Here is a 25,750-nt window from a genome sequence, read left to right as displayed (position 1 = left end):
CGGGCCCGGGTTATCTTCACTCGGGGGTGGCACCTCGCCGGCGTCCACCCAGGCCTGCAGGGCCGATTTAAAGTCTTCTTTGGTGCTTAAGCCAGTGGTAGCGATGCCTAGCTCTTTGCAGAATTGCTTTAGCTCCTTGTGACTGTAGTCTTCCATTTTCTCTTTCTGGAATTCTGTGCTCATGGTCGTAGTGGGTTTTTCTTGGTAGTGAGTGAATTACTCTCTGTACGATCTGCGTGGGCTCGGATCCCGGCGCTTGCCACCAATGTTAGAAAGGCGACCCCGGGGGAGGCAGAAGAGGTCTGACTGACCACCCCTAGGTCCACCTCTCCTTCGAGAAGTAGCCGAGCGTTACGGAGGGGCCTCCTGAATGAGGGCCCTCTCCGAGGATCGTACAGCCGAGTAATCACAACACTACAAACGGACACCACGCAAGAGATCAAGTTCTTAAGCTTTTATAAGTAATAAAGGTTGCTGGTTCTTGGCAGTATATACAGATGGATCGAAGGATCCGTAAAGTCTCGGAAAGGGGGGTGGGTAGCGGGATACCCTACGCACAGCTCTCAATCCTCGAGCTGGGGGGTTCCGAGGGGTTCGAGCCGCGGCAGCGCCAGCAGGCTTTCAGATGGTTCAGCAAGGTAGGCCGCGGCAGCGCCAGCAGGCTCTCAGATGGTTAAGCAGGGTAGGCCGCGGCAGCGCCAGCAGGCTCTTAGATGGTTCAGCAAGGTAGGCCGCGGCAGCGCCAGCGCCAGCAGGCTCTCAGATGGTTCAGCAAGGTAGGCCGCGGCAGCGCCAGCAGGCTCTCAGATGGTTCAGCAAGGTAGGCCGCGGCAGCGCCAGCAGGCTCTTAGATGGTTCAGGTTACCGGAGATGAGTTCGTCTGGTGTCGGCCGTGACAGCGTCAGCAGGGCTTCCAGTCCAGGATACAACTGACGTCCTAATCCAGGGCTGGCCCAGATATAGGACTGGAGTCCTTTGATGTCCGGACCCTCGCGCCTGGGGGTCAGAGGGGCCGGGATGATGGTGTCCAGACACCCAGCAGGGGGGTGGAGCCAGCGCCCAGGGAGGCCGGAGGGCGATCGAAACCAGGCGTCCGGGGACGGCTGGAGGGCCATCGAAACACCCTTTTCTCCGGGATATGTCAAGTGGCCACTCGACCACCTGGGTGGATCTTGGTGCCTCGATGTCTGGGCTTCGCTGGGGCCTGGGCTGGAGCAGAGGCCATGTGGTCATGACGTGGTGGGCCCAAGATGGAGTCGGGCGCGGCCTCGTGATTAGGTCGGGAGGGGCCCACGATGGAGCCAGGTCGGTAGTGGGGGTCCGGGATGGTGGCCGGACCAGCAATGTTGGGGCGTGCAGTGTCGGGCAAAAGGGCTGCCCGATGCTGGGTGGAGGGCCGATGTCGTCCTGGGCTCGCCATGCCGAAGGAGTAGGACCACGCCATGAGGCCGGGTCCAACATATAAAATGTGTATCGAGGAGCTATTATCCCTGCTCCATCAGGTTATTAGATCTATAGGTAACAATGGGAAAGCGCTGAGTTCCTAGAACACCGCTAAAATGTGTTTTTTTTTTTAAAAAAAAGGACAAGCCGGCTGATGAATGTGGGTCATATCGACCCATTTCGTTAATTAACACAGATGCTAAAATATTTGCCAAAGTTTTGGCCACCCGATTTGCTCCGTTTATATCCAAAATAGTCAACCCACAACAACATGGTTTTGTTATTGGTAGGGACACCACCGCCCATGTTAATATGGCTATAACTGCCTTCGACATAGCAGAGACAGATCACACCCCACTCGGTATGATTCTATTAGATGCTGAGAAAGCTTTCGACCGAGTGGGGTGGGACATTCTCTGGTCTGTGTTGGCGGCTTTTGGTTTTAAAGGTCAATTTGTAAGCTGGATTTGAGCTCTCTGTGATAGTCCTACTGCGAGAGTCAGCTATGTGGGTGCGATGTCGGCTACTTTTCCCATATTAAGGGGCACCCGTCAGGGATGCCCCCTGTCACCCCTGTTATTTGCCCTCTTAATGGAACCCTTTCTTCATGCTTTACAATTACAAACACGAATTATCCCTTTTCGATCTGGCCCTCATTTTTTGAAAATAACGGCTTATGCCGATGATAGCCATTTTTTCAACAGATGTCGTAGAGGCTATGCAAGGGATAACTGCCGAGGCGAGTAGATTCGGAGATGTCTCCGGACATAAATTAAACATAAATAAAACCCAAATAATTGCTAATCATAAGCCAACCGCCGCCATAACAGGGTTATGTAAGACCGCTACCTATCTGGGGGTTAAAATCTCTGCTAAAAACCAATGAGATTACAATTAACTACGATGAGCTGGCAAAAACAACTGCTTTGTCCTTAAAAAAATGGCACAAGCTTCCCCTAAATATGATTGGATGGATCAATTTGATCAAAATGAAAATATTACCCACATTTCTTTATTTGTTCCGGTCCATTCCTTTATTACTTAGCAGTTCTTTTTTTTAAAAATTGGACGGGATATTCAGCAGTTTTATCTAGGGATATAATAAAGCCCACAGGTCTTTGGCACTACTTAAAACCTCTTTAGACAATGGGGGCCTCAACTTTCCGGATTTTAAATTATATTTTTGGGCATCTTTTCTAGGCCGTCTTCAGTGTTTACTTAAACATGTAATAATAAAGTTGAGTATGTGTGTTATGTTAAATTTGGACTCTAATCTATTTTTGTTAAGAGTCAATGACCCGAATTATTATTTAAAGAGGGTGAAATTTAAGACCGCCAGAGACATTGTAAAAATCTGGTTTAACATTCTAGCTTTTTGCAAAACCTCTTTTTTTCATCCTAAACTTTTATTATGGGGCAATCCGGGACTTCCGGGAATATTTAGTGATGGTATGGTAAATGCATGGTCTGCACTAGGTATTAAAACCCTGGGGGATTTATATGGTACTTATGGTTTTATGGATTTTGAGACACTAAAAAGATTGTACCAAGTTACTGAAGTAATGAGATTCAAATATATGAGTTTTTTAATACGCAAGACGAAATTGCGTGAAATCTCAGACTCTGACATCTTGGACTGTTTTTATTTATTCAAGACTGAATCTCTAATTAGCATTGGCTAGAAGTGTCTCAGTACTTATAAAATTAGCGATTGCTCTAAATTAGCTGAGAAATGGAGTATCAAGTTGGGGCTTAATATAACTCCAAATATGATCGCTTCTTCTTTTTGTAATATTAACAACTTGTTCACTCTTCAAGCTTAAGACTTCAACAATTCAAAACCACCTGTATGTTATACCATACACCGAACTAAATGCCCCAAATGTGATCTTATTGTAGCTGATCTGGAGCATATGCTGTTCTCTTGCCCAGCTCTGTCTGAATTTTGGTCTGCCCTGGACAAGTTATTGAAACTAAAATTAACTCACCCCCCCTCTCTTACTGCATCTCTTGTTTTATTAGATATACATACCGTCGCTAGTCCGCAGCAGACTAATAACTATTTTAATGTCTTGCGCTAAACTAGTTATTGCTCGTGCATGGATCTCCCCGAAAACCCCACATTTTATGGAATGGTGGTCACTGGTTAACGAAATTTATTCCATGGAGCTAGCTTTGGCTAAACTAAGAGGGGTTCGCTCACTACTGAAACAGGAAAAAATCTGGGGTACTTTTATGTAAATATGTAAATATTTTTGTCAGATTTCTGTAGACTTTCTCCTTTTTCTCTTGTTTCTGTGTAATTGCCCCGCAACGCTTTATCTGTGCTACTTATTCATTTTGTTCACAAAATTATTCCTTTAAATTTGAACTATACCGTAATTAATGTAAATTTTCATTCTGCTATATTGTACTTCTTATGCGCTCAGTAATGCCTATTGTGTTCCTCTTATCTTCTGTTTCGTGTTGTCAATAAAAAATTATTCAAAAAAAAAAAAGAGAACTGAAGTGCCAGCAATGCCCACTTCTTACCAGGAATTATTGTGCAATTGTAAAAACTAAACGTGGATTGATAATTATTGATAATCTGGACAGATGAAAAATGTGTTCTGCACGGCAGAGTTTGTTTAGACAACACTGGTACATGCACTGCTCGGCTACGTTGTTTGTTCGCTGTGATACCGCCTACTGGTTTTGGCAAAGCACCAAATCTGTGGTAATGAATGGAGGTCAAGCAGAAGGCACAGAACATTTGTCATTTATTTCCAAGGGGGGGGGTAATCAACCATAAAATGCTGTATGTAGTTTACGTAGGCGGGACACAAGCCAATTACACCGAGGAATGAGTAACCAACAAGCGAATGCTATATGAAGTCCACCCCGAGTGGTAGAGGAGCAGCCATTGTAGAAAAACACATCAGTCCTAAGGAATCCACTCTAGAGCAGTGGACACAGCCCATAGGAAGGGGAGGATACATTCAGCTGTGCTACATTGGCTGAGAGGTCCACCCTGGAGAAGAGGCATCACAAGTGGTCAGACTTTATGAAGGAAACAAAAGAGACTTTACATTTAGTTAACATATTAAAGAGAGAAAAGAGAAGGGTGCCAAATTAGGTTTAAAGGCAGTGAAACAGAGGAAATGGTCGGGCCCTCTGCTCTTTAAGAGCTTAAAAACCCCAGGCAAAGAGAATGCTACAAGACAATGCTGCTAACCTTGGTGTTTACGTGGTTCAGTAGTTTTACTCCAAAATAACTTATTACCAATTAACAATTAAAAAGATGGAGTCAGGGACACTCTGGGCAGGAGTGACTATCTCTGGGGCTCCCTCACAGCAGTGACTGTGCTGTGGAGGTATGCAAGGTTTGTCCGGCAAAGCACAGCACTCAAGGAGCGCCCCGGTGTTGGTCCAAAGTAGAAGAATATTGGATGATGGAAGAGTTGCTCCGGTTCCAGCATAGAGCACTTTCCCATGGTTGAGGCCTAAATTCCCACTTGTTCTGTATACTAACTGATTATAAACAGAGCTTCACCTCGCCCTCCTACGGGCCTCATATCTCAATGGGAAACAGTAGTTTCTTGGATGAGTCTTATTCAAGAAAGAGCCTCACCCTTAGTTGGACCTATGACCTTCTGTACTTCAATAGTCTTACAGTAGAAACAATCACATTCAAGTGAGCCGGAAAGATTAGACATGAATGAGTGTTATTCAGTTTAGAAATGCTCTCGCTCAAGGTCTGACCCAGTCACCCCATAGACTCTAATGGGTTTCACTCACCCACACACAGTCCCAATGATGGCCAAATATTTGGCAAGTATACCCTACTGGGTCTCACTCACCTAGAAAGTCTTACTCATGGTGAGACTCAATAGCCCTTGGTATCAATGTACTTTACTCTAGAAAGATTCTCACACCTGTAGTCTGTTAAGTAACTCGTAGATTTGAGCAAATCTCGCTCATGGTCGCAGGAACAAAAAAAAAAACCAGAGCTAATTGTGTTATTGGCGCTTTTAAATGGTGGCTCATCAACTTGCGCCAATGAAGTCAATCTCACGCTCTGCTGCATCCCTCCAAGACACGTGTCTAGTACAGCTGATGCAGAAGAACAAAGTGACCAATTCCTACTTCTGGGATCTCATTCTCTACCTTTCCTGATTCCCGCCAGGCTTGTCCTTTACAGAAACCACCGACTTACATACTTGCAGCATACTCTAGGCATTGGCATGCCAATTTCTATTCTTACCAGGAAGGGCAGGAAATAAACTCCTTTAGAGAATTTGTTCCTAAGAAAGAAGGGGGGGCTGCTATCTCCACTTTGCAGGTTATTGAGTATGGTAATCATGTTGTGCCTTTTATTAGCACTTAATGAGCTGCACTTGAGGCATGTGTCACTTGCCTCGGATATGTTAACATAGAAAGTGACTTACTAGCTTCACAATGGCAAAGAGAAATTAGGAAACCTCACACCCTATGTGGGGGGCAAAAATTGGGAACTTTGCAAAACTTCTAGAGTGAAAAAGTACCATGCACACCCCTATTGGTACACCATATGACAACCAACTACACATTTAGGGGCCAAGTTTTATGTTGGTCGCACCTATGGTGTCCTCTGTTAATCCCTGCAGGTGCAGGGATTAACACTACCTCACATTTCCCTATGGGAGCATGTACTACGGCCCTAACACATTCTCCCTCAGGGAAATGTGGGAATGTGACCACACCATATGTGGTAACATAGTAATGAGGCAGTCTTACCGCCCACCGGAGGCCGGTCGGTCCTGTTTCTGAGACGGTGTCTCAAGAACTACCGCCCCATCTCGCTGCTCCCGTTTCCGGCGAAAGTCATCGAGAAGACCGTCAACAAGCAACTGGCCGCCTTCCTCGAGACGAACGGCTCCCTCGACCTCTCGCAGTCTGGCTTCCGGGCCAACCACAGCACCGAGACCGCCCTGATCGCAGCTACCGATGACATCCGAGCCCTGCTTGACAACGGAGAAACAGCGGCCCTCATCCTCCTGGACCTCTCCGCGGCCTTCGACACTGTCTGCCACCGTACCCTAGTACAGCGCCTCAGCAACGTCGGAATCCAGGAGAAGGCACTGGAGTGGATCACCTCCTTCCTCGCCGGAAGGACACAGAGAGTCCGCCTCCCCCCGTTCAGGTCGGAGGCCACCGAAGTCATCTGCGGCGTTCCTCAAGGCTCCTCGCTCAGCCCAACACTCTTCAACGTATACATGAGCCCCCTCGCAGCCATCGCACGCCAGCACAACCTGAACATCATCTCCTACTACAACGACACCCAGCTGATCCTCTCCCTCACTAACGACCCCGCCACCGCCAGAGCCAACCTGCACGAAGGGATGACAGACGTAGCCACATGGATGTCGAACAGCCGCCTGAAACTGAACTCGGACAAGACGGAAGTCCTCATCCTGGGATCCTCACCCTCCGCCTGGGACGACTCCTGGTGGCCACCCGCCCTGGGCAGCGCACCCAAACCAATAGACCACGCACGCAACCTGGGCTTCATCCTGGACTCCTCCCTCTCCATGACCAGACAAGTCAACGCCGTCTCCTCGTCGTGCTTCAACATCCTGCGCATGCTACATAAGATCTTCCGATGGATCCCCACCGAGACCAGGAAGACGGTCACCCAGGCCCTCGTCACCAGCCGTCTGGACTATGGCAACTCCCTCTACGCCGGAACCACCGCCAAACTCCAGAAGAGACTCCAGCGGATCCAGAACACCTCAGCACGACTCATCCTGGTCATCCCCCGCTGCAGCCACATCTCCGGACACCTGAGAGACCTGCACTGGCTCCCGGTCAACAAGAGAATCACCTTCCGGCTCCTCACCCACGCACACAAAGCCCTACACAACCAAGGACCAGGATACCTCAACAGCCGCCTCAACTTCTACGCTCCCAAACGCCAGCTTCGATCGACCAGCCACGCCCTCGCCGCCGTCCCCCGTATCCGAAGAGCCACCACAGGAGGAAGGTCCTTCTCCTACCTGGCCGCCAAGACTTGGAACTCCCTTCCTACCCACCTCCGCCTGACCCAGGACCACCTCGCCTTCAGGAAGCAGCTCAAGACCTGGCTGTTCAAGCAGTAGCTGACCCCCTCCCCCCAGCGCCTTGAGACCCTCCGGGTGAGTAGTGCGCTATATAAATGCATTGATTGATTGATTGATTGATTGATTGACAGCCGCAAGTCAGCCCAACATCGTATTAGGCCCCTTAAATTTAAGGCCAACAGTAATTTGTTGTGGCTTTAAAAGAAAAGGAAATATGCATGCTGCACGTGCTCCATCCATGCGCATATCTAAAATGGCCTGTGCCACTGCAGCCATGGAGGGTACCACGGGGGGGGTGGAATTGTTCCACTCACAGTGAGGAATCTTGTGCCTTTGAGGTGGTAGTACTGGCCAGAACTCCATGAGTAGGTATAGTGCACTCTTAAACAACAGTGCTGTGGAAAGGATACTATGGGCGATGGGCACCAATGTACGCAAGCAAAACAGAGCCCCCACCACCTGGTTTGGTAGTAAAAGCAGCCATAACTGGGCTGCAGTGCACTCCATGCTCAACTGCACCTGCTGCAATAGTGACAGCTAGACTTCTGTTTAACACCCACATCAGACGAGGAGCAAAACCTTGGTTCGCCAATAGGCACTTCTGCATGAATACATATCATTTATTTATGGGTTTTGTAAAACGCCACTCGTTGACTTCTAATGCAAATTAAATTAACAGAGCTCGCCCGACCTAGATTTCTTTTCCCAAAATGACCCACAAACAGGGATCCAAGGAGAAACAGATTACACAATTTCAAATCAATTGTCAGTTATTGATGCATTGTGCTCAAATTCATGTAATAAATAGGTACATTCTTCATATGAAAAATGTACAAGACACTACAAGAATGTATAGCTCTTCATTCGCTCTATACGCATGCATAAAAATAATCACTACCCTCGGTTCTTCCAATAACTTCACAGTGCAAGAAACCAAAGGTAACAGTTTTTCTAAAGAAACAATATAAGGCTAGAGCTGGTCAAGCACAGTGCATTCTTGTGCATAGGGGAACCTAAGCGCAGAGAGAAGATATGTGCCCAGGGTCACACAGTCTGGTCAAGCGACGAAAGTGGAGATAATAACTCTGGTCTCTTGGGGCCATCGGTATACGGTCTCTTGTAATGAATTTCAGGGTCTAAATGCTGGTAAAATTGTGGACTGAGCCCACTGTAGTCTACAGCAGGGCTTAATTTTTAAAAGTAGGCGTGCAGGTGCCAAAACCTCATGTCAGGAGCCGCGGCCGGTGCAATAAGAGTTTGGCACACCTAATACCAAGGATGTCGAGCCTTAAAACCCCCTGAGGCTTATTTAACTACTACTACTACACACTTCCTGCCCCTTTGTCTCAGTCAGTCAGAATATCTTTATTCGGCTTGTTCAAAGTCATACAAAGAAAAAACACAATAAAAACATTACATACAAAGCTTTTTCCTACATATTCCTAAAGAACAATAATATAAATATACAGTTTAAAAAGTATTATACATAGTTACAAAAAGTATTTCATTCAGAAGTAAAAGTACGTAATAGAACATGTGCTTTAAGGCGAAGTTTGGCCGACAGCTTTCTCCCTTGCAGCGGCTACCAGAAAATTAGCAATGCAGAAGGTAATGCGTGGATTAGGCATTAATTGTAAAAAGAGCAGAGCCGGTCTCACCTGTGTGAAGCCGGCCTCTTTCAAAATGGGAAGCAAATATTTTTTCCTCTGCTCTAAGTACAAACCGCAAAACATAACAAAATGCATTGTATCCTGCACAGAAAACTGGTCACAACTACAGGGTGGGGCTAGATCTGGCTTCTGCCAACTCTTAAAAGAACCTAGGTAAAAATGTAACACATTAAATCTAAACTTAGTTAATAAAAACCTGTGATAAGGGAGTGTAACAAAACTAAGATAAGATGCCATTGAGGATGAGCTAACCAGGAGGCTATGTTCCCTTACCGATGGTTTCACCAATTCATATTCCTCACGGCATGCTTCCTTCCTTTCCCTAAATGACTTTTTTATAAAGTCAATATCATGTGTTTTAATTTTCTCTGGGAATGAAAAAAGCTCCGGGCGACCCAGATCTGTGAATGTTTTAGCTAAATAGGCCAGCCATGGAATATTGCTAAATTTGTCCAAAGCTAAAACATCGTGCAAGATTTTGTGGTTCAAGGGAAGGTCTTCGTTCAACCACATTTTCAGCCACAAAATCAGAGGGGACAAACTCAGTGTGTCTGACAGATAAGGTAGGCCCACCTCTTTGTGGATAGAGTAAGTTGGGATTGACTGTGGTACAGAAAGCAGGGTTCTAATAAATCTATTCTCTGCTCTCTGTATTAGGTCTAGATTTGCGTACCCCCACAAAGCGGAACCATATAGCGCAATGGCCACAGGTTTACACTTATAGATTTTTAAGAGGGCTTCCATAGGCCTGGCTCCTATCTTACCAGCGAAACCCAAGAGAGCTGCTGACGATCTAATTACAGACAGCCTCTTTGCTCTTATCTGTGGGCCCCAAGATCCTTTCTGGTCAAACAATACACCTAAATAGGGAAATGTTGATACCTTTGAGACAAGGACCCCCCTGCAAAAAAATGTTTTATGTCTTTTTTTATTGCACTCACGCCCCATTACCATTGTGTGTGACTTAGAGACATTTACCTTAAGGTCCAACTTTTCCATAAATGAACCGAAGGCGTCCAAAAGATGCTGAAGGCCAACACCAGTGCGAGCGATCAGCACGGCGTCATCCGCATACAGAAGTGCCGGGATTTGGGCACCTCCTGCATACGGGACGTCAGCTTCCTGCCCCCGCAGGTGTGCGCCCAGACCATTGATGTAGATGGTAAAGAGCAAGGGGGCTAGTATACAACCTTGCCGTACCCCCTTTAAAGATTTAAACAGTGGGGTACGTCTACCATAATTTGTTACGCGCACAGCTGCAAAAAGCTCTTGGTGCAGAGTGGCCATGAACGCAACCAAGGCTTCATCAATGCCCATCTCCAACAAGATCAACCACAATTTTGACCTATTGACCAAGTCAAAAGCCGAGGAGAGATCCATGAATGCAAGAAACACGGACCCCTCCTTGGCTACAGTGTATTTGGAAATAAGCAAATGCAAATTAATGCACTGTTCAATGGTCCCTTTTCTTTCTCTAAAGCCGTATTGTAATTCGGACAACCCGCCACAACTCTCAACATTCTCCCTCAATCTGGATAGAAGGACTCTACCCAGGATTTTTATGGTTGAGTCCAAGAGGGATATAGGCCTATAACAGGCGGGATCATCCCGCTGGCCTTTGTTTTTGAAAATAGGAATGATGGTAGATGTGGCCCATGAGGCAGGGGCTGGGTTACCATTAGCTGCGTTAAACACATTTGTCAAAACCTCCGACCACAGTTTTGGTGAGTACATAAAAAAGTCAGCAGGGACGCCGTCAGGGCCGGGTGCCTTGTGCTTTGTTGTAGCCAATAAAGCTTTTTCCACTTCTTGGGGATTAAAGATGATGGGGTGTACGGCTGCAATGACCAGCGGGACATCTTTGATTTCTTCGTCCTCGCCCCCATAAATGTTTTTAAAATGAGACAGCCATTTTTCGTCGGTAATCACGCAGTCCATGGGTTCATTTTTATCTTCTGAGAATAAAGGCTGTTTAATAATCTCCCAAAATCTCCTACTGTTCTTCAGCACTGCCGCTGAAAGGAGATTTTCCCATGTTTCGCGTTTGATATTATCCTTACGATTCTTTATGGCTGCCTTGTAATTTTTCCTTAATCTGGAAATATCATCTTTTACCCTAGGAATGTTTTTAAAGGCTACCAGCAGTGATCTATGGGCATTTGAGCATGCTGAATCAAACCAGCGCTTGTTTCCAGGGGTTCCCTTTTTTGGCTTGACTAGAAGATCCTTAGACACCTGGCCGCATATTGCCTCATATGCCTCTACTATTTCTTTGCTTTGAGCGCAAGATTTTTTGCAGATCTCAACCTTATCTTTGATTTTTGGAAAGTTTTTTGCATAAAATTTTTCCGGGATCACTTTAGCCCATTTCACTCGCCTATCTTGATCAGTGGGCCTCAAGGGATGTGCAAGTTTTACTGTTGTTGGGGGTACTCCCATCTGGGCTCCCCAGGCCACTTCGAGTACTACCGGGTTATGGTCGCTAAAATGTGTTGGAACTGTACGATAATCCATAGTCCGGTTTAGAATGCCTTGTGAGACAAAAATGTAATCTATTACTGTGCCATGTTGGGCGCCAATAAAAGTTGGCATTCTCAAACCCCAGTCAGGTTCATGCAGGTCAAAGTTAGCGAGTAATTCTTCTAACTCCTGCCCCTCTGTGGAATGTTCAAAGTGGGGTCCCTGTGGGCCCACATCACCTTCATCAATGTCACTACTTCCCATACAGGCTAGGTTACACAAATGAATATTAAAATCGCCTAATAAAATAAACTCAAAAGCAAACTTGGTATTCTGGCAGACTGTATTTAAAATGCTATCTAAGTTAGCAACGTTGCAACCTCTATAGTCACTATTCCCTGAATTATAGAAATTTACGTATAGGGTCCTGCTAGTGTTGTCAATCACCCTTTCAACCATTAAAATGTTGTGTGAATCAGTACTGATCTGCCTATAACTTCCTTTTAAGTCTAAGGAGAACAAGATTACCAGTCCACCTTTGGCTCTTCCCATACGACTAGGGACCGCAGGTTTGGTGAAACTAGTGAACCCATCCCACCAGAGATTGGTGGATGTGTCCCAGGTTTCTTGCAGAGCAATAATGTGATGGTTTAAAACAAGTCTCGACCAAGCCTTATCCTGTCGTTTTGCATGTAAGCCTGCTACATTCCAGCTTATGATCTCGCAGGAATCAGTGGGTTTCTTAAGTTCTTGGACCCCCGCCAGATCCCCTTCAACTATTCGTGGCGATTGTGTCCCCTCATTTATTCCCACTTCAGAAAGACTCTGTGTATTATCGCTGACCAGGCTCTGAATTGCACAGGCCTCCAGCCGATTTTGTATAGCAAGATGGTCACAATTTAGCATCACTTGGCTCTCTAACGCTTCCTTATGGATGGGCTCACTGGGGTCTTTGACAATGCTATGTTGACCACTCTTGGATGATGGCATATTCAAAGCGTCACTTGCTGGATCAATTCCGACCTTAAGTCAATCACAGTTATTTAGGTCGGATAAAGGGCCATACCTGTTCCCCATTCCAAATCCCCAATCAAAAGGAGTAGCTACCTGGCCCCATCCACTGGGTGTTGTATTCCACATAGGTTGTGGGGTATTTGGGCGTATCAAAGACTGGTCGTTTCCCATACGGGGTATAAACCTGTTACCCCGGCCTCTATGATCATATCCCAAGAAACCAGAACCCCAACCATTTGTAGTAGGCTCGTGTATCATAACTGTTCTGGTGTTTGGCTCAATCGGGTAATTAAATCTTCCTGTCTCGAAATTGGTCATGGGCTGGAAACGATCATTAGTATATCGAGGTCTAGTATCCCCTCCCCAGCTAGTAGTGTTTATGAATCTCTTGGATCTGGGGATATTGGGGAAGATGGCAAACTGGTTCTCGCTATAAAAGAATTTTAGGGTGAGGGGGATTATGGAACCACTTCGTCGTTGGGGTGGAAAGATATTGGACAGAATATTTGGGAGAACCTCCAAATTGGCAAAGTTTAAGATTACACAATCCCCCTTAAACTTTTTTGGCTTGTTCCCAATCCATGATACCCTCCTAGTCATGACGATATCCCCTGCTAATTTATCAGACCCTTTATATGCCATATGCATATTATTGGTGAGCCAATGTAGCGCTTTGTCCTTTAAGGCTTGGTTGGACTCTGTTTTACCTTGTGATAGAGCAGGGACGTTTGCCAATACGAGCACTACTGGTGAGGCTTCCAAGATGAATTGGGCTGAGTCATCCTCTTGTTGCAATCCTGCTGAAACAGCAGTTGGAATGGTGGGGAAATCTCCTACTACTTCCTGGCTAGATGCAGGTAATGATGGAGTTGGTAGTGGCTGCCCTTGTGGGATGGTCTGTGGTAAACTTTCCATGGGGGTGACCTCCACATCCGTGGCCACCAGTTTTGAGACAAGAGTAGATAGATTCTCCACCTCTTCAGTCAGCTTGCTATGTACCCCGCCCAACTTTTTAACCTCAGAAGTTAATTTGTCCAGTTTCCCGATCAGAGGCTTAATGATTGTCCTTATTTTAATGTCTATCATATCTTGTATCCTATTAAATAGGTCATCGTCAATAATGCGTCTTGACTCCGCGTCAACATCAAGCTCCACATTTCTCCCTTCGCGTCTTAGTGGTGGTGTAGCCGGCTTTTTCCTACCTTGCTGTTCCCCCCCCCCCCCCCCCCCCGCTTAGCCTGAAATTTTCTACAGCTTCTCACTGCCCGTGGTACAGGCTGCAGGGGTGGTAGGACTTCATCCACTATATCTATCTGATGATTGTAATCAGAGACGACGTTAGCTGACAAATCTGCTGGTAGATCTGAATCTTCGTCCTCATTGCCATTATCTTGGGAATTAGGATCTGATATATTTATAGAAGGGTTTTCTAGCGGTATGTCAGGCATCACTATGCATAAAGCACTTGTGGAAGGGCTTTCTGGGGACAAAATTGGTGATTGACTCAAGCCTAGAGATTGTCTTCTCTCATTGTTAATCTTGCTGACCACTTGCACTAAATAAGAGTCTAAAGTATTAAGTGGCTCAGTGGCTGCAGGTACCAATTTCTTCCCCATATTTACTACAGACTTTTGAAGGCTATCAGATGGCTGAACGATTTTCAGGGTGTTGACTCCGATGGATTCGAACAATAATGGCAGGACGAATGGATGTGACTATCGTGCAACGATAACGCTTTATGAATCGGTTCTAATCAGCACTTTGGCATGTGCTAATATACAAAACAACGAGTACAGTACCTTTACATCTCGAAGCAGCTGTTCTCAGGGGGGTGGCCTAGCCTGGCCTTCTCGTGCCTCTGAGGGCCACAGAGGGCCCGCCCTTTGCCCGGGCTTAGCCCCGGGCGTCCCGCTCGCGTCCCACGACGCTGAGGGCTTGCTGCTTAACTAGCCCCTCCTGTCGTGTATCCCGCGTCAGGGAACGCGCCGCCGCAAAGGCTGCCGGGATATGAGGTCCCGGGGCGGCGGACGCGTCTGGAGGGAGCGGTGTCTGTTCTCCCCGGTTGCTGGTCTGGCTGGAGAGCGCTTCTCATGTGCCTTCGGTCCGCAGGTAAGGCTGTACTGGTCACAGAGTCCCCCCGCTCCCCCGAGGGCTTGCTGCTTAACTAGCCCCTCCTGTCGCGTATCCCGCGTCAGGGAACGCGCCGCCGCAAAGGCTGCCGGGATATGAGGTCCCGGGGCGGCGGACGCGTCTGGAGGGAGCGGTATCTGTTCTCCCCGGTTGCTGGTCTGGCTGGAGAGCGCTTCTCATGTGCCTCGGTCCGCAGGTAAGGCTGTACTGGTCACAGAGTCCTTTTGTCCCACTTGTACAGGTTCTGGCTTTCTCCCTTGTTACGGTTCTGTCAATTTTCTTCTGCCTTTCTCCTATGTGTGTTTTCCCGCTCTTTCTCTTGGATAATGTCAGAGTGCGGATGGTCCCCACCAGCAACCACCACTTCAAATTAAGCACTGCCTAAAGCACCCAATGAACGAAGGAACAGGAAATCCACATGGGACTCTCAGCTCAATAACTGACATTAGCACAAATTCACGTGTTTCCCTTCCTTAAAGCACTGAAATCAGGACTGGCTTTAGCACCAGTGGCACCCCATGTGACAGGGTTTTTTTGGCGCTCCCTTACTATCAAACTCCAATGGTGGGGCCCTGTTGTCTCTCCATAGCCCATCTGAAGCATGATTTTAATTTGTTATATAGCGCTACTCAGGGTAGGGTGTCACATTGCTTTACATCACAGACACATTATTCAGAGATAACAAATCCTACAGTTTGTAGGAAATGTTACATAAAACAAGGACTACGGTATAGGAGCCACCTGTCATCCATACTGGCAGGCAGTATTTTTTAAGAGTGCTTGGTCTGGAGAAGCACAAAACGCTGGATTTAAAACATAACAGTGGTTGGCTTTGCTAATACAAAAGTATTTCTACCCAAACAAACTCTTTTTAGCAACATTAGGATAATGAGACTGGGGAAAACATAACGTTCCAAGGAATGGCTTGCAGTTTACATGCAGCGCTTTGAAGCTAACCTATAGCTTACTGTGGTATATTAGGATTGTAAATTATGAGCTGCAAGTAACAGAAGCATCCCTGTGACAAAATCAGAATCAACTGAGCTACGAACATAAAATACAATTCTATGATCTGCAGAATGCATTCTTTGCAGTAACCCTCTGCTCTACTTTGTGATAAATTAAACAAGCATTAGAACTTGCATTTATTTGAGTTAGAGCTATTGGCATAGCTCAGCTACTGGACAGAAATTGCCACTTTGCAGGTGCCCAACAAAGCATTGCTCTGTGAAACAGCCTAAAACGATGTTGATTGCCTAGAAAATAAAAAGGCTGACCAGGAGATAAAGCGGACGTATTGGGTTGGCCAACATAAGCAAACAATGAGTAAAATCGCCTGAGCGTGACCCAAGCACGAAAAGGTGGGAGAATCAGACCCAATGCACCAATAAAAACCCAGTATTTCTAAATGGCACAACAAAGAACAAATGGCAATTTATGGGCATGCCAAAAGCAGACAGTGGAGATAACAGGTCTTGCAGACAATGCATGCGTGCTGCATAGGCTCGACGTAAAAAGGGGAGGCTCTGCTTTTCATAGATCAGATGGTTCTGTGGAGGGTGGACTAAAAGGGGACACTTTACTACTTCCTTCAGAGGAATACTACGGTGATGGTCTAAGCAGAAGTGTCTGGGAGGTGTGCATATCCATGATATGTTTGCAGGATACCTTAAAGCAACAAGCATTTGCAATGCAATAGGTCTCGCATTAGGAAAGTTTGAGCTATTGGTCTTGTAAATGACAATTTTTTTATTTATGTGTTGGTTTTGAAAATAGCGAAATTAATAGCTTTGTCATTTACAATGCCAATACTTTTAACTTTTGTAAATGTGACACCTATAGCATTTGTAATGCAACATGTTTTGTATTTACGTGACTTAGATGTATTGTATTACAAATAACAATGGCTTTTAATTTTTTTTAAATAATTAATACTTAAATAAAAATTATTGTAATTTATAATGGCAATAGCTTAAAGTTTTGTAAATAATTTTTGAGAAGATTATGTCCAGTGTATTTTATTGTGACGAAAATCCAAGAACAGAAGTGAAATATTAACATCTTTTTGTGACATTTGTAATAAAGCTTGAAACATTGAGAGAACATATTTGAACCAGATAGATAGATAGAGTGAGGGCGATAGATAGATAGAGTGAGGGCGATAGATAGATAGAGTGAGGGCGATAGATAGATAGAGTAAGGCCAATAGATAGATAGATAGAGTGAGGGCGATAGATAGACAGACAGACAGACAGACAGACAGACAGACAGACAGACAGATAGATAGATAGATAGATAGATAGATAGATAGATAGATAGATGGTTGTGTGTGTGGGGGGGTTGTGTGTGGGGGGTTGCGTGTGGGGGGTTTGTGTGTGGGGGGTTGTGTGTGTGGGGGGTTGTGTGTGTGGGGGGGGGTTGTGTGGGGGGTTGTGTGTGGGGGGGTTGTGTGTGGGGGTGGGGGGTGTGGGGTGTGTGTGTGGGGGTGTGGGGGTGTGGAGAGTGTGTGTGTAGGGTGTGTGTGTGGGGGGGGCTTTGTGCCTGTGTGGGTGTGTTTGGAGTGGTTGTGTGTGTGGGTGATTGTGTGTGTGGGGGGGGTTGTGTGTGTGGGGGGTTGTGTGTGGGGGGGTTGTGTGTGTGTGTGTGGGTTGTGTGTGTATGGGGTTGTGTGTGTGGGGTTGTGTGCGTGGGGTTGTGTGTGGGGGGTTGTGTGTGTGGGGTTGTGTGTGGGGGGTTGTGTATGGGAGGGGGTGTGTCTGGGGGTGTGGGTGTGTGAGGTGAGGTTGTGTGTGGTGGGGTTGTGTGTGTGCACGATAGTGAAACACAGGCTGTTTAGATCAGAGGCACTTCATGTAAATACATTTCAAGGCTAAAAAGAAAAAAGAAGAGAGACCAAAGGTAAGTATAGATGGAAAAAACCTGCTGATTCAAGGGTTGATTTCTCGAAAACAGAAAGCATACCTGTTAAGTTTTTCTGGCGAATATGCATCCAGGTGTCTATCCGTGTCCAGAGGGGTCCACAGAATGCCAACAAAAACCCGGGAATAAATAAGGAGCTGAATAGAGAACACCTGTAGGGTCTCTGACTCGTGAGCGTATAAATCCCTTCCTTCCCAGTGGGTAGACTTTTGAAAGCTTCTTACTATAATCTCGCCGAACAATGCTTGCGCATTGCTTCAGCGAGACCTAAAAACCATAGCAATATTAAATTGTGTAGCCATTAGAAAGATTAAAACGTAATTACACCACGTATATAGAGATCCTTAAATGAATCTAGATGCACAGAATGGAAGCAATATAACACATTCTTGTCTGAGAATATTTTTATTTTGTCATCAACGGTCATTTAGGGGTATGCACACATATTCAAGTCAGTCTAATTAAATGCATAAAGTCTACGATTATCGAAAAAAGAGAAAAGTTAAATCAATATTTCAGATTTGTTTTCAATGGCATTTTAGTGGTCAAAATCTCTTGCTTTCACCTACTCTTCTATGTACGTCCCACCTAGTATTTGTGAGCAGATGTCTTCATCTAACACTGAACTCCAAATATTGATGGAATGTTAAATATTTAACAATATTTTAGTGATGTTTCCATATTTGGTTTACAACAGTTGTAGGGAACAAGGGCATGATGTACCGTGGGATTTTGCAGTTCAAAGCCTGTAGTCCGCAAAATCACAACATTTGTGAGCACAAAACACCTTTTTTGAGATGGGACATTCTTTGTGAGTCTCAAAACTGCTTTTCCAACCTATTATGAATTACACATAGGAGTGAGCATAAAAAGAGAGTCCCCCTTCTATTCAAGAGTTGCAGTTGCAAACCATTTATAAGGGCCCACCAAATGTACTGCAAGACACATGCACACCAGACTGCCTAGCACCCTGGCCTTTGTCCAGATGACGCCTTCCACAGAATTATCCTAATTTCAATATCAGAGAAATTTCCCTGGCGTTATACTATTTCGAAATACTCTGCAATACATAGAACCACTGTTTTTGCTTCTTTTACTGGTATTACGTCCTAGCTGGGATGGCAGTGCAAACTCCTTAAAAGGTTGTATGATCCTCCCTCTCTTCCAAATTTTGGATAGACTGTGCCCCTATTATTTCGTGTTTTTTGCATTTTGCCTCCGGTGAAAGGATGTGATGAACAACCTTTTATGTTACACTACGCAAACCTTCATCACTCATTATGTGTTCCAATAATGAGGCCCTTTTAAATTGAAAATAACTCTCATTCTCATCCCAACACAAATTAAAATGCATTTTTTCCAGTGGCAACACAAGACGGGGAAGCCCTCCTACTCTTGCCAGGTCTTACTTCGATGCCTGGGATTACACCAAGCGAGAAGAGCAACCAATCCCACTCTCTTACCCTCGAAAGGGGCTTTGGGGCTTGTTTCAATATCAACTCAGCTGTTTTCGATGCCTACAATAATGGTGCCCTCAACACACAATTTGTAGTTTCTGTAAATGCAATACTTTGGTCTATAAATTTCAGGTTGCTATTCTCGTCAGTTCTATTGTTTATTTTTGTCTCACATGGACAGATAAAGCCTCCTTCCCTGAGATGCTTTTAAGGATCTACGATAGACACGTGGTGGAATGCTCACACACCACCTGGATGCCCAACAATCAAATAGAGATACAGGGCAAGTAAGAAGACTTGGCAGCTGGCACATGTTTTAAACTGCTGGTAGAGATGAGGCAGAAGCAGTCAGTGCCAGGCTCCGAGCCAACAAATGGCGCCCCCAGGCCTGCCCCATGCGGCGTAAGAAACATAAAGGTGAAAACATGCAGCGTGAAACCGACCAGACTGACACAGAATGCAGAAACCAGGCAGTGGGGACAGGGACCTCCAGTTATTCATTCTGATTACAACTCAACTCTTAAAATACATTCATATATTTTGGAAGCATTTAATTTCAATTAGCTAGAGTTTTTATACTAACCGCCTTGATGAAAAACGTACATCTAATCAACAAAATGTCTTGCAGAAGAATTTTAACTTCTTTTAAATTACTTCACCAGAAAAAGTGTCTCGGGTAACTGGCCTACAGATCAATCGGCGGAGAATGCATGTAAAACAAGTATTAGGAAAAGAAAGAAATGAGTTGGCTGCATCCTCGGTTGTATTGCAGAGGGAAATGCGCAAAAATGTGTTATTAGTATAAGAGAGTGACCATACTGTTTAAATACATTTAATTTTCAATGTGTTTCCATATAACGCGGACTTTAACCGAAGGCGTTACAGCGCTTTACAATAGGAACAGTAATGATACATGAGCAGGAAATTTTTTCTTTTGATAACTTTATTTCGGTCATTGACCATAAAAGTGCAGATAAAATATATACAAGCACAATGATAAAATACATAAGTATAAACAGTTTTAAAAAAGTTATTAAACAGTGAGTTACCAAAAGAAGGGGGCAATTATTTCCTATTAACAAAAACAGTTCTTCTACGCCACATACCATACAAGAAACCGGAAACAGAGAAAACAATAAGGGGGGAAAGTATCAAATGTTAAAACTCTGCAGGCCTGTGTGCATTGTCTGAGTCCCAAATTTCTACACAACGGCGTCAGCCAACATTTCCGAATTCTACTATATGCCGGGCAGAAAAACATAACATGCGCAATGTCCTCTCTGCCATTGTTACAAGCAGGGAAACTACCCTCGTTCGAATTGGCCCATTTAGAAGTTAGTGCCCTGATAGGCAGGGAGCCATGTCTCAATTGAGTGTATAATTTCCTTGCAAGCGGGGGCTGGACTAAATCCAAAAATTCCCCTTTCTTGGATTCAGTTTTCATCAACAAAAACTCGGTGGATATCCTGCCCAAAGTTGTTGAACAATGTAATAATTTAAAGTTGTGATATCTCACAGAAGCCAACAACTCTGACCTCTGGATCCTCGGACAACTTTCCTCGGGGGTGTCCCATAGTTGAGGTAGGCCAACTTGGTAGAGGAAAGCTTTAATATGGGATAGCCAGGGTATGTTTTTATTCTTTATCAGAAAAAGGAGAATTCCTTTCTGAGTATTATCACTTTATATTTAACAAAACATTTAATTCAATTAATTAATTGTGCATATTCATTAAAAAGTTTGTTGACAAACTTTTTAATGAATATGCACTATTAATTGATTTTTCTGTATATTTGAAAATTATGGTTTTTTAAGAATTGAATGTATTGTCCAAAATGTATTGTACATGAAAGGATTTTTATGATTCTATGTAACTATGATGATGTCATTAGGATTTTAATGTGTTTAGCAAATTTTATGATGGTACTTTCTTTGCTTTGATAATATCAAAATAAAAACTATATTTTGATACATACAGTTGTTAGTGTTGGTTGAACTATACTACTTGGGGTAATTGCTGTTGTATTGAAGCCTAAAAAAATGTTTTGTTAAATATAAAGTGATAATACTCAGAAAGGAATTCTCCTTTTTTTGATTTATTTCCCGGTCCTTTCTGGGTTGTATAGGGAAAGCTCTCCCCTTTTTTCAGTTTATTCTTTATCAGGCCCCAGACCGCAGCGAATTCTACTCTATAGGCTGCGAGCTCTGGTACGGACCAGAGCATTCTCCAGTAGAGCAGTGGTCGTGCGGCCACCAATTCTTTAATAGGCTCCAGGCCCATATCCAGCCGCAGTGGTATGAGAGGGGTGCTTTAGGTTAGGCCTACCAAACTACGCATGAAGGCCTGCTCAACCTTTAGTAGACGCTCTATGTTCGTATGTCCCCAAAGTTCTGCACCGTACATAGCTGCTGACCTGGCTTGGGTACTGTAAATCTCGACAACAGGGGCAACTGGTTTAAATTGAGAGGTTCTATGAAATTTACCAATGCCCCCCGAAATCTGCGAGAGTCTCAAAGAAGATTTGGATACTTGGTGGCCCCAATCAAAGTGTTCGGTCAGCGTAACCCCTAGGTAGACGAAAGTTTTTACCCGTTCGAGTGGAATACCAATCAATACAGGGTTCGGGCGGGTGTGCCTCGGGGGATTGAAGATCATAAACTTGGTTTTCTCCAAGTTTATCTCCAATCCCCTCGAGGCACAGAAGGTTACAAACCCGTCCAAAACCCGCTGGATGCCCGTTGACGTTCGCGACAGCAACAAAGTGTCGTCCGCGAACATCAGAGCGGGCACCCGGCCAGTGGCCAACCGCGGAGCCTCACTGTCCCTGACACCATTAAGTGCATCTACCAAACCATTAATATAGAGGCTGAAAAGTGTAGGGGCCAGGACGCAGCCCTGGCGTACGCCCCTGGTTACAGAAAAGCGGGCCAAGAGTTCACCGTTCCTCCCACACCTTACCTGCGCATAGTTCCCTGCATGTAATCTAATTAGGACATCCAATAGGTAGGACTGGAGACCTAGTTCTTCCAACACCAGCCATAATCTCTCCCTAGGCACCAAATCGAAAGTGGCCCGCAGGTCCACAAAGACAAGGTAGAGGATGCTACCCTCTACTCTTGCAGTTTTACAAAATAGGACCTGCAGCCGGAAGATTTGGTCCATGGTTGAGATGCCCGTTCTAAATCCGGCTTGGAGGGTGGTCAATGTTTTGTGTTCCTCCATCCAACCCAATAGTTTGTCCAATAATATCCGGCCCATTAGTTTCTGGGTGGTATCTAGAAGACTAATGGGCCTGTAGTTAGATGGAACTAGCGGGCAACCCTTCTTAAAGATTGGAACGATCCCCGCTCCCAGCCAGGTCTCCGGTAACACAGGGCCCCGGAGAACTGCGTTAAAAAGGACTACCAGGTAAGGTGCCCAAATTTTAGGCTGGGAGCCTAAAAGGTCGCCTGGGAGCTTGTCAAGGCCTGGGGCTTTATTTGGGAGCAGTCTTTGAATAGCAGATTCCACTTCCTTGAGAGAAATGCTCTCAAGGGTTTCAGTAGGAATCGTCTCTCGAGCATCCAACAAGCCCGGCCGGTATCCCGAGGCCCCCGCCAGTCCATGTTCGTTGGGGGTTGGGGGGGGGGGGGGTGTCTAGCGCCGGGGAATTCCGGGTTGCCATGTCTGCTTCTGGCATCTTATCCCGACGTTGGGACTCTTCGGCGCCAAACTCGGGGGTAGCGTAAAGTGCCATGAAGTGTGCCTCCCATACTGAGGGTGCAATGTTCGGTAGTACAGCCTCTCCTCCTTCCTTCACTCCAGAAGTGACTATGGACCAGAATGTCTTAGCATCCTTTGAGAGAAGCGCATGTCTCAGGTCTTCCCACCTCGATTCCTCCCACTCACTCTTACCCCTGGTGAGTTCCTTCTTATACTGCAATCTAGATGCCCAGATGTTTGCAGTGTCTTTGGTTTTGATTGCTGCAAGGAGGTCCCTCTTTGCTTTCTTGCATGTGTGATCAAACCAGGGGTGGGTTCTAGACTTTTGCTGTTTGCTTCCACCTACTGTGTAGAATACATCCCCTAGCGTCATGGCTAACTGCCTATGAATTTCTATAAAAACAAAAACAAAAAATGTGTGTGGAGGGTCAAGGGGAATATTTACCGACCTGTCTGTTACCACCCCTGTTCCAACTATGAAATATACAACAAAACAGATCAGGTCTGATGATGGTGTGTACCTGTAACAGTGTCTGAGAAACAGATAGAATGCATGTGTGCCTCACTATCGTGGGTAGTTATAGGCAACAAATAGCTAGAAAGAATCCCATCAGACCACCCTTGATGGTGGAGTTTACGTCACGTGGGAGTCAATGATCATTCAATCACACACATGGCCGTATAGTACCATGGTGGGAAAGGATGTCAGAAAACTAGCCATAAAGTTTGCCATAAAGTGGACATTATAAAGTGCAGTGCTCAAGTGATATAGTGAAATAAAATTGACTACTTCAGTTCTGACAAAGTGTACATACAGAAACTTCAGTGCCAAACATTAAAAACGCCTGGTGAAAAGTCTACCCTTTGGCGCTATGCAGGACGGTCGACATGTTTCAGCCTGTGGGACATTGTCCCAGCTTTCTTCAGGACCATAGGTAGGAAAAAGCTACTGCAATTACAACCACAAATAATGTGTTGGGGAAAAACCTGATACATATCTACCAGTAATTCAAACGTTTTTGGGCGTCCACTGGTGGGAGAAGATTCTCTTCTTCCTGTCAACAAACAAAAGATGATTGTACACAGACATAGAATTACACCTACACAACCACCTGGATACAGAGACACCATATACAGGAACACACCTGCATGAATACATTGTATCCCGCATACAAGAAAAAAAGCTAAATAGCTAGATCACCTAGAGGCATTTCCTCTAAGTAATACTCACCCAGCCTTGTGTGGGTGAAGACCTCACCTCACCCGGCAAACGCTCGGGAGTAGGAGGCCCCGCTCTATGGTGTAGAAAAAGAAAGCACAGTAAGTAAAACTTTACAGTGCCTAAGCCAATCGCTCTACACCCTAAACCTAACTCGCATGTGGTGTATACCTTTCTACCAAACCAAAAACCCCCACAACCCCTCTCTTATGACAAACTAATCAACCGCTTTTGTTGCAAAATGTCTCATATTGCGAGACTTGATACTGACCCTAGGGAGTGTCTTTAAGTGATACTTTTTATACTGGTGTCAATAATGGGGGAGATATCTCAGTGGTCCCATGATAATCAAATGGGCTACCACGAGGCTATGGCTCCTAAAATACAGTGGTGGTATGTGGGACATATGAGTTCCTTTAAACCGCCCCACCACACACAAAGCTCGGACCAACTACACTCCATTGAGGCTAGAATTTCTTTGACACAGCTTTGTGGTCTATAGTCCACAGAGAGACACAACAAACAGACACTCACCTATCCGTCGGTGCCCCGATGTGTAAGCCGAGCGGAAGGGGAGGTGTCGAAATGGATGCCACGAGCATTTAAATAGCCTCCAAAGCGGTAACATGTACCGAGGAAAAACGCGATAGGAGACAGAGCTCCCTCGCGCATGCGCAGACGGCTGAAGGCGCCGCGATCAATACTCGTTTTTTACTCGTTTTTGTCCCCATTAAATTACGCACTAGTAATGGCAAAAGTTCACACTGGAAACCACAGTAGATGCAGCAGTAAACCCCCAAGGGAGGGGGCTGCCCTCCGTAGTGGTGCACAGTTGTCCAAAATAACCAGGCCGTCCAGGAGCATGACCAGCGCGAGACACACTGTTCTCTAGCGCATGCGCCCGGCGGCCTGTGAGCACGCCTACCAGAGTCGAAGTGTGCAGCTTATTTCTGAAAAGAAAGGCTGCCACTGGGCCAAGGAGTAACTGAACTCCCTCGGTATTTGGAGCAGATAAAATTATAGCGTTTAGAGTGTGATAACAACATCGAATAGACCACCATAGATTAGGTGGAAATCTGCATTGGAGTAGTATTATAAATGCAGAAGAAAGGTCAACATACTGATAGGATTGAAATTACACACTGCTGAGGAGCCGAGACCGGAATGTATCTCTGGCTGTATTTCAAATGTAATACATTCATGGTCTGAGCAATGTGTGCGCAAACGCCACTCACTACATACTAAAAAGTGACTTGCCTAAGGGGTCATCATATTGGCATGTTAAATGATAAATTATAAATTATTATCTTCAAATGTCATTGAGGATGGGGTGTGGAGGAAAAAAGGTAGGCAGAGGGGGGGATACACACTCAGTTGAGTTAGGTGAGCTAATGAGGTGTGAATAACCAATGATTCCACCTATATATCCGGACCCGCAACTAACAAGTTGCTCTAATACAAACAAAAACAAAAAATGTGTGTGGAGGGTCAAGGGGAATATTTACCGACCTGTCTGTTACCACCCCTGTTCCAACTATGAAATATACAACAAAACAGATCAGGTCTGATGATGGTGTGTACCTGTAACAGTGTCTGAGAAACAGATAGAATGCATGTGTGCCTCACTGTCGTGGGTAGTTATAGGCAACAAATAGCTAGA

At 45.3% G+C, this 25,750-nt stretch overlaps 1 protein-coding gene across 1 annotated transcript in view; it reads right to left on the bottom strand.

Annotated features, from left to right (window-relative positions):
• LOC144823916 (coagulation factor XI-like) overlaps positions 1-25,750 on the bottom strand; it is a 232,273-nt gene that overhangs the window by 182,399 nt on the left and 24,124 nt on the right. The window lies entirely within an intron of this gene.

The sequence above is a fragment of the Lissotriton helveticus genome, chromosome 1_1 (genome assembly GCF_964261635.1).
Source record: "Lissotriton helveticus chromosome 1_1, aLisHel1.1, whole genome shotgun sequence".
Taxonomy (NCBI): Eukaryota; Metazoa; Chordata; class Amphibia; order Caudata; family Salamandridae; genus Lissotriton; species Lissotriton helveticus.
This window is presented reverse-complemented; position numbering and strand designations above follow the sequence as displayed.